This window comes from Protobothrops mucrosquamatus, unplaced genomic scaffold, assembly GCF_001527695.2.
Source record: "Protobothrops mucrosquamatus isolate PMUCROS unplaced genomic scaffold, P.Mucros_1.0 scaffold335, whole genome shotgun sequence".
NCBI classification, from domain to species: Eukaryota; Metazoa; Chordata; class Lepidosauria; order Squamata; family Viperidae; genus Protobothrops; species Protobothrops mucrosquamatus.
Window position 1 is genome coordinate 170,297 of NW_015386673.1, and position 9,584 is coordinate 179,880.

The window sequence follows — 9,584 nt, forward strand, 5'->3', positions numbered from 1 at the left end:
AGAATAGAAATTCTGAATCAACCCAATATTATAAATAAACTTCCATCAGTTTTTCCTAATTTGCTTTATTTTCACATCCTTAGATAGGTGGAATTGCAGCCTGGAACATGGAGGTTTTCCATTGATTTATGCCTTAAGAGCAATGTTTATTAACCTGTGCAAATCAAGATGCTATCAATTCTTACACCTTTTCCCCAAATAGTCTTTTTCCAAGATGTGTATTGAAATATACCTAAGAAGAAATCTTTATAAATTCAGATACACACAGCTGCTGAAACAACTGAGATACTCATATGTAAGCATAGTGGTAATTCCATCTATTCATCCCTTCATACAGTATTTTGAATTACAGATTATAATAATTATATATTCTGTAGCACCTACAGTATATTTAGATTTACTAAAGTCAGTATGCCTCATCTTTAAAGTAGAAGGGTGTTATATTCATTGTTTACAAATATAAATTCTCTTTGGATGAAATTAGTTGAAATAAACGCTCCAAGTATCAAAAAAATGATATGCTAATTATAAAACAATTTTGTCACTTGCTCAATTCTTTAATAACTTCCTGTGTGTGCTACTTTATTTAATCTCCCAGTAATATATAGCATAATCTCCAGTATGTCTTCTTAGAAGTAATTCCAACTGAATACAAGGGGGCTTACTTTAAGGAAAATTAGTACAGAATTACAACTGCAAATTTGACCACAAACAAATCATAGGATTCCCTCCCTATTTCTATGAAAATAATTTCTGCATGTTTATTTTCAAAATACATTTCAACTTTGTCTGTATTATAGCGGTTTAACAACTACAATTTATTAATTTGCACCATCAGAATTGTCAAATTAAGTTGCTCTATTACACTAAAGTTGCTTGACTTCAAACTATTTAAATTTGTTTTATAATTCCTAAAAGGAATTATTTATCACAGGTTAAGAATTTAACTTAATATGAGTGAATGATTCCTTATGACATCAAATTATATCAGAGTCTGATGGGATCAAACAGCTTTACTAAGAATGTTTTGTTCATATGTGCTTTCTAAAAAATTAGTAAGTTTATGTTTCTTAATAGATTTCAGAAAATAGCTTATGTAACATTTATTTTGGATAAAAATATTCAAAATGAGAAGGGAAAATGTATTTCTGTATATGGTAATTGGAAGTAAATAATATTAAAATGGTAAATAGGGCTTTACTTTTCATTAGGAAAATTGTAATAGTTTTGTTTTCCCTTAAGATGGTTTTTTCTGACCAGATTAATGTGAAATATGCCTATATTTTTGCCAAATAAGAATATTCTTTGCATTTACTACCATGTAGTAATCCTTAAAAATTATTTCAGATAGTTTTTCCAGTGCTCTTCTTTTATCATATCATCTTTCTGTATAAATCTTTGATTTTCTTATCAGCAAAGTTTAACTTCCTTTGTATATATTTATTTATTTCTGAGGTTCAAAATATGCAAGCATATTTTAGCTGCACACTAGCAGTATTTGTAATTATATGCAAACTTTTAAGTGATAGGGAGATGTATGTGTGTGTGTGAATATGTCTGTGCATGTTGGATTTGCTATGTGTATAGTTTATTGGGTAAACTTTTGTTTATGACGGAAATGCCGATTTAATTTCAAACATTAGTTTTAATTTCAAACATTAGTTTTATAAAAACATTGTAACATCAATAGTCTAAGTCATTAAAAAAAATTAAATTGTAAGTGACTCTTGATTCTTTGCAACTGATCAATGAAATTCTTTGGTGGAATGCTGGAGAATGACCTATTCCTTCCAAGTAACCTTTCTTCACCAGAATTTGGAGATGGAAGAATTAAAGCAGACACTGAAGGACAGGGAACTCTAAACTCTAAACCACAGGTCCCCAACCTTTTGGGCACCAGGGACCGGTTCCGTGGAGAGAGGTTTTTTCGCGGACTGGAGGGGGCGTGGTTTTATGTACTGCCTGCATCCTGCAGATGGGGCTTCACTTGTTTGCAAAGACTAGTTTCTGGCATGCCACAGACTGGTGCCAGGCCACGGACCGGGGGTTGGGGACCCCTGCTCTAAATTCTGCCAATGACCTTCTTAGGGTCACAGGAGAATCTGATTGAAAAGAGTAGGGATGACGTAAGGGGGAGAGCATTTTTATGTATTGTTAGGGATTTCAAGATGAGAAGAAAAGCAAACAATCTGATCATTATTCTCTAACCCTCCAAAATAATGCAAAATTACAATTTTAAGCAAATATTTCACCCTTTTCAGGTAGCTTGTAACGCTAAAATTGTAACATTAAAATCCCAAAAGTGCACTCACTTTTAATTTATTCAGCCACATGCATTTCTTACTCATCCATAAATATATAATACATTGCACATTATTATTCCCTGTTCTCAGTTTTGAACCATCCTCTCTAAGTATGTCATTTATTCACATGGAAGTTTTCAGTATCTGTCATTGTTTCTGAATTTAGTAACCAACCTTCAACTCCATACTTGCACAAAGCATTCCAAGATTCAAGTCTCTTCACTTTATTCAATAAACATAAACCTTTCTCACAATCATATATTTCTCAATGACCTGGTTTACACACCAGCCCAGGTTAAAGTCGTATTGTATTTGCAACATTTTACTCATAACTGCTCCTTGTACCTTTCCAGTCCAAATTTTGGAACTTTGCCAGAGTTCTTCAAACTATCTGCTAAGGATGCAGCCTTCACACTTCACACACGAAGTAGCATTGCTGCTTCTTAACCAAATCTTATTTGTATTTAAACTTTTCCCCAGTTATAACATCTACTTCTGCAGCTTTGCCATTACTCAAGAGTCAAACATTTATTAAATCTTTCTCAGCATTTTTTCCTGGAACATTAACATTTATAGTGTTTCTTACTATCGCGCTCTTTCAAATCTCTAAAATGTTCTTTCCAGCTTACCATCATTTCAGTTTCATTCCAAATCATTTTAATTCCATTTTAATTCCATTCGCTTGCTGGAGGCTTCTTGTCATCCTCTTCACAGAAGTATCTTTCCCACTGTACGTTATATATTTTCATTCTTCGCAGCATTTTCTTGTATCAATTTTTCTTCAGTTCATTCTATCAAGTACCTTTTTATGCTTACCATTAGCATAACTACACACTTGTATGGCACTCTGTAACTTCATTCTTTACACTTTGTTCTAAGATCCTTCAACATCTTTCTTCACATTCAGTAAGGCTGAGTCTGATGTACAATATGTTTTCATACAAGTCTTGTGCATTCTCTTCCTGCAGTCATTCCACTTTCACTCTGTCGTCTTTCATATCTTTCCACCTTATCTTCCATTTTATTTTTCTCCCAAAATCCTTTAAGTAACAAAAATGGTTTATCTGATATTCAGAGTCTCTAATCACCCTTCCCTAATCTTCTCAGTCTTTCTGAAATAAATAGCAATAGCACTTAGACCAGGAGTGTCAAGCTGCCGGCCCACGGGCCGGTTGCATCATACAGAGGCCACGCCCACCCCAGCTCCAGCAATGCAAAAAAAGTCACGATATGTCGTGACATGTCACGTGACGCAGCAAGTTTGACACCGGTGACTTAGACTTACATACCACTTCACAGGGCTTTACAGCCCTCTCTAAGCAGTTTATAGAGTCAGCATATTGTCCCCAACAATCTGGGTCCTCATTTTACCAACCTCAGAAGGATGAAAGGCTGAGTCAACCTTGAGCCAGTGAGAATCGAATTGCTGGCAGTGGGCAGAGTTAGCCTGCAATACTGCATTCTAACCACTGCACCACCACAGCTCTAATGTTTTGGGATAATTATGACAGGGAGAAAACTGAATGTCACCCATGCTGAAGACATCCAACTCCAAATATTCTGGTGACCTTGCTCAGACGCTTCATATAGATATTAAAGCAACAAGAGTGACAGATTGGTCCCCTGTGGAACTTCACAGCCTAGCATCCATGAGGCAAAGCAGAAATCTCTCAAAGCTGTATTCTTGCTGCCAAACTAGATAGGAAACTTGACTGGAATGTGTGTGGATAGTCCATCTCCTCCAAGTATATCTAAAAGGGATATAACTCTGAGTAAGTATGCATTCGGAAAAGGCTACAGCTTTAAAGTTAGCTGATAAATGTTAGCAGATGCGTATATTGATAAATACTAAGTTCTGGAAGCAAATCATAAGACATAGCTATAATTTTAATTCTGCATCTGTAATCTTACTAACTACACATGCTTATACTGTATACTGTTGGAGATAACGGAACAGGTGAACTTTGAGGCTACCCTGAGCTATTTTGAATAAATATCAACGTCTCAGTTTTTCTGTGACACAGAATCTATTGTTCTTGTTCTTTGAGATCATGTTCTGCCTCCAAAGCTCTTAGGTATTGTTTGTTTTGGAATGAAATTAAACGTTGGATGTGAGCAGTTCATAAAAGAAGCTTGCTGTGCTTTATACATATTTACAGCTCCATTTGTTTCTTCTGCCCAATCTGTTGAGAATGATGGTGTGATGATCTTACTCACTTAGCATTCCTGCATTGCAGTGGTCCCCTGCATGTTTGTCTCAAAATAAAAATAGAAATTATGCAGAAAACTGGTTGCCTGCATTAGCTAGAATGAGCCAGCAGAGTGCAATATGGCCCCACTGTCGGTTATGTACTGGAAACTTTCAAAAATGTTTAATTTCTGTATGCAGTTGCAAATGGAATTGTGTTAAGCAGGAAAATCTACATACAGACTAAAGTCCCAACTCGTATCCTGAAGGCATAGCACAACATAAAGCAAATTTTAATTCTGCATACTTATGGGACATTCAACAGTAATGGATATTGTGAACACAAGAAGAGATAGAAAAGCCTATTCATAGTGGCTTCCTTAGAGAGGGCCCTTCATTACTAAATGATAGATAAGCCTATTAGCGAACAGAACAATGACTCAGCTCTCAAGTTACGTTCCATTTTCATGTCACAGGGCATGTTTTCTTTGATTAATTTTAAAGTTTGTAGGAATATTCATATCCCATTATCCAATATTTGTTCATTTTTTAGATGACTATTGAAACAAATACTTGAGAGATAGAAAATAGATACAGAAGTGTACACTAACAACTTTTGTTTCAAAAGAGAGAGAACTTGATTCCCATCCCTATTCTTAAGTGGAAAGAAAAGTTTGCATTTTCGGTTGTTAGGATCCTTCTGAATTTTGTCCATTCCTCTAAAAATATATTTTTTTTACTTCAGAATATATTTATGTGTGGATTACAAAACACTACAGTATATTAAGAGAACCGTGAACTTTGATGTTGAAGACTCCTGAGAATATAATGGATAGCCAAGAAAACAAACTTATCAAACAAAACAACCCAGAGTTCTCACTTGAGACACAAATGGCCAGATTCAAATTATCATACTTTGGAAACATGATTTGTTTCCAAAGACTCAGCTCTCTGGACAAATCGATAACTCTGAGAAAGGTGAAAAGAAAGAGAAGACGACAACCAGGAGAATCGCAACTATACTTGTAATGGATGCACAGTTAGAAGATTTAAAGGATTAGCTTGGAGATAGGTTCCAGATAAAAATCTCGGTGATCACTAAAGAATCAATATGACTTGAATGGCATATCACATTGGTTACTTGAGATACTGCTTTTCGTTCATAGTATCTGATCTTCCAGGATTGATATGCTCTGTGTTCCTTTGATTAAACAAGGCTATATATCAAGGCCCTGAAAAACATGCCTTCTCTGTAACCATGCTTGTCCTCTAGAAGGAGGGATAGCTTGAGATCTGGATAACTCCCACTCTACTCTTGTTCAGAAGATTCATGAAGTTAGGCTCTTCTCTCAGGTGTTTGGCATGGGAGAGTGAAGTTTCTTGTTTTGTTCCATTCGGTCTCTCATACTTGCCATCTTTTATCTTTATCTTTCATATTTATTGGTTTTGTTGATCTTTCTTTGATTGTTTTGAGACCCTAGAGTCACTAGGAATTGGGTGGCATTTATTACTTTAACAAATTATTATGGTATAACCAATCATAGATCATGCCATTCATTGACTTCTCCGTATAGAGTCCTTTTACTTTAATGACATTGCATTTTCTTCCTAATTTTTACCCTAGAGCTCTGGAGAACCACACACACACACACACACACACACACACACACACTATAAAATACTAAAGACAGCTTACTCAGAGGCATTCAGCAGAGCTAAGGGAGAGCATAGGATCAAATAAGCACTGCACTGGCCCTTTTATACACTCATTGTTACATTACATACACAGCTGAAGGCATTGGAGTCTGTGGGAATTTCTCAGTGTCTCAGTTAAAGGATTTGGAAGGCTCAGGGTCTATCCATCTTCAGCCATGGAAACCCACCCAGGGTTACCTCATGGTAAGATGGGCAGCCAATAAATTTGATAAAATAAATAAAATAAAACTCAAGGGAGTGACTTGGAGCTATTCCCTCTCCTTCTACCCAGCCTCCTTCACAAGTTGCTGTTTGGGGAAATAAAAGAGCTCCTGGAGGAAAGGCATGATCTAACCCCAATCAACCAACAAATAATAAATAAAGTTGGCATTTTTTTTATTAATTTAGAACATAGCTCTTCAAAGTTTGATTTCCAACGAACCCGGGATAACTGAAGTCTTCTGTTATATAATAGCTGCACATCTTTTTCTGAAAGGCAGATTCAGCTATATGAGGCTGTATCAGGACACACAGGGGGTAGAGAAATGTTAAAGATATATAGAGGGAAACACACTGCTCAAGCTATGCTTTTAGTGGTATTCAACATTATGTAGAGTGCAGGGAATGTGAAAAAGCGGAGAGAGCAAGAAATTAAAGGCATGAAACAGCTAAAACTAGTATTTGTATTCACAGCATTTTGAAATACAGTGGCACAACTAAACATTCTCACCTCGGTCATTTTTTTCCAGTCCTGTCGCAGAACACTAAAGATTTCTAAGCCCAGCCTCCTATTTCCTCGAAGCCCACAAAACAGGACAGAGCAGTAAATGCAGATTTAAAGAACCTGTTAACATATTAATGAAAGAGCCCAGGCTAAACAGATGGGTTAGAATACATCAGGTGCTTTTCTCAAAGTTATCTGATCATTTCAAAAGAAGGAATGATAAGAATTAAACACTATACCCTGTCTGAATCGGGACAAAAGCAACTGACCTAAAAGACAAGCCTAAAAAATAAAGTGCAGAATATTGATCCCAGAGATGTTAGGGTTTTCCCCCTTTTTCTGCAAAGCAATGGAAAAGGCTTCAGCTGGAAAAGGTATTTGGGACAGTTTGAACTAATGTGTGGGAAGGCTTGGCAGACTTTGTATCTTTTTGTGCACATCTGGAGTTGAAAAGAATTTTCCGTAAAATAAAAAAAATGGCATGAGGTAATCTATTAAAGCTGTTTGGGTATGGAATACCTTGTTTCTTTCAGACTTACATTTAGAAACATAAAAACATAAACTGACAGTAGAAAAAGGCCTAGTGGTCCATCGAGTCTGCCCTGTGAGTTTATTTGTTTTCTGTTCTCTTTTTATTATATTTATTTATTACTTTTATATTTTATTTGTCTTTGCTGGTTGATAGACATGTATTTATCCCAAGCATATTAAAATTCACTTATTGATGTCTGATCCACTACCTCTGCTGGGAAGTTAGTTCCAAGCTTCTTCTACTCTTTCTGTGGAGTAATACTTTCTAACATTACTTTTGAACTTCCTTCTTGTCAGTTCCTCTGTCCTTGATTTTTGCTCAATATTGAAAATATTTTTTGCTTAATATTGAATTTTTTTTACCATTTTAGTAAATTCAGCATGTATCTGGTAAGCAAAGATAATATTCCAGCTATTGTTGGAATTAAATGTTGTCCCAAACCAAGGTTCTTTTCTTAAAGATGAAATCCCATTAAAGGCAATGAGGCTAATTCTAAGCAGGGATTTAAGATTCTGTTATATATGTCTGAAAGTGAATTCCAGTACCCTACCCATGGCTGGCTTTAGCTTAAGGCCAAATGGGCACTGGCCAGGGTCGNACAGAGACCAAAAAAAGAACTTTTTGAGAGCATTAACAGCTAACAAAGATTAGTACTTTTATGAATTATGTTTTAACAAGGAACATTTACTTCTATCTTTGACTGGTAGAATAAAGTTAACTATTCTTTAGGTGTCTGTACATAGGGCCAAGTCCCCAGGAACAACAGCTTTAAATCTAATAAATGAAAAAAAACCTTTCTTTTTCTAAATGATGGTTCTGTCCATGTGCAATTTTGAGTTTTACATTCTTGTTGCTATCAGTCCCCCAGCTTCCATTTCACTGTCTTTTCTGGAACAAATTGGCTCCTTGAGGAAATGTATCAAGAACATGGTCAGTAGAAAATGCAAATTGCATGTGAATGAAGAGCCAAATATTCATGTTCCTCTGAAGCAGGTTTCAGTGGGAAATGGAAAGGAAGATATCAACTTTCCCTGCATTCTTGATAACAACCGTCATCCCATCGTTGGATAGTGTACTGTATTGAGAATACTTCTACCCCGGCTCTTAAAAGGTTGTTATATAAAACTTTTGTAAGCATGTGACATTTGTTAGCTTCTTTGGTTTGGGAGATTATAATTTAGAATTCAATGTTCAAATATTAGCAATTTGATTCTGATTCTGTCGCTCATTTTATACATGTGGTTTGATTTCACCACTTTTTAGAGCATGAAATTCTCCCCTCCTAGCAGTGTTTAGTTTGTAAGCTGTGGGTGTCTTTCAGGAAAGGGGTTGTGTATTAATATTTGCAAGATTGCAGGCTCAGCATTGCAATACAAGCTTCACCTCTTTTGTATATGTGTGATGACACGTGTACAAAACAGGAAGAGTTGGATTTCTGTGCCCATCATTTTGCAGACCTGGTTGCCTCTGCCTGTCACTCAACAAAGCAAATGAGGTTAAAAAACCCCAATGCCATGTGGGCCAGTACTACTTTTATTGCAATAGTTATAGTAGCAAAATATTGCAGGTCTGAAAGTGCTCTCCCCTCCCTCCCTTTATCTTTGGGTGAACTATGGAAGGGATTGTCTGAAATATTTTCTCAAGTTCCTTTTTTTGGCCTGGGCTAAGACCTGTTTATCTAACCATTGGAAGTACGGTAGCTCTTTCTCCTATCCTTCAAGGCATCTCTCTTCCTTCTACATCACCCCAGACATTTCTGTATAGGCATGAAACAATGAGGAGTCATTTTCTTATCTAAAGAAAACTGAAGCTGGAAGTTATTGTTTTAGAGGTGGTACAAATTACAGTATACCTATCACAGAAATGATTGCCAGTCCTGGCTCAAAGGAATATGGTGTCCCTAGGGCACATTGACTGATGGTGCCACCACCCACAAATGTAAATTTTTCAATTTTTAGAATGATTTGTTTAACATCTGCTATGTGTGACATGACTTGGTCTACCACTGCACTGAAGCCGAGTTGCCAACTATAGTTAATTGAAAATGACTCTCAATGCAATATACCTGAAATCATATATTAACAGGAATAGAATAGAATAGAATAGAATAGAATAGAATAGAATAGAATAGAATAGAATAGA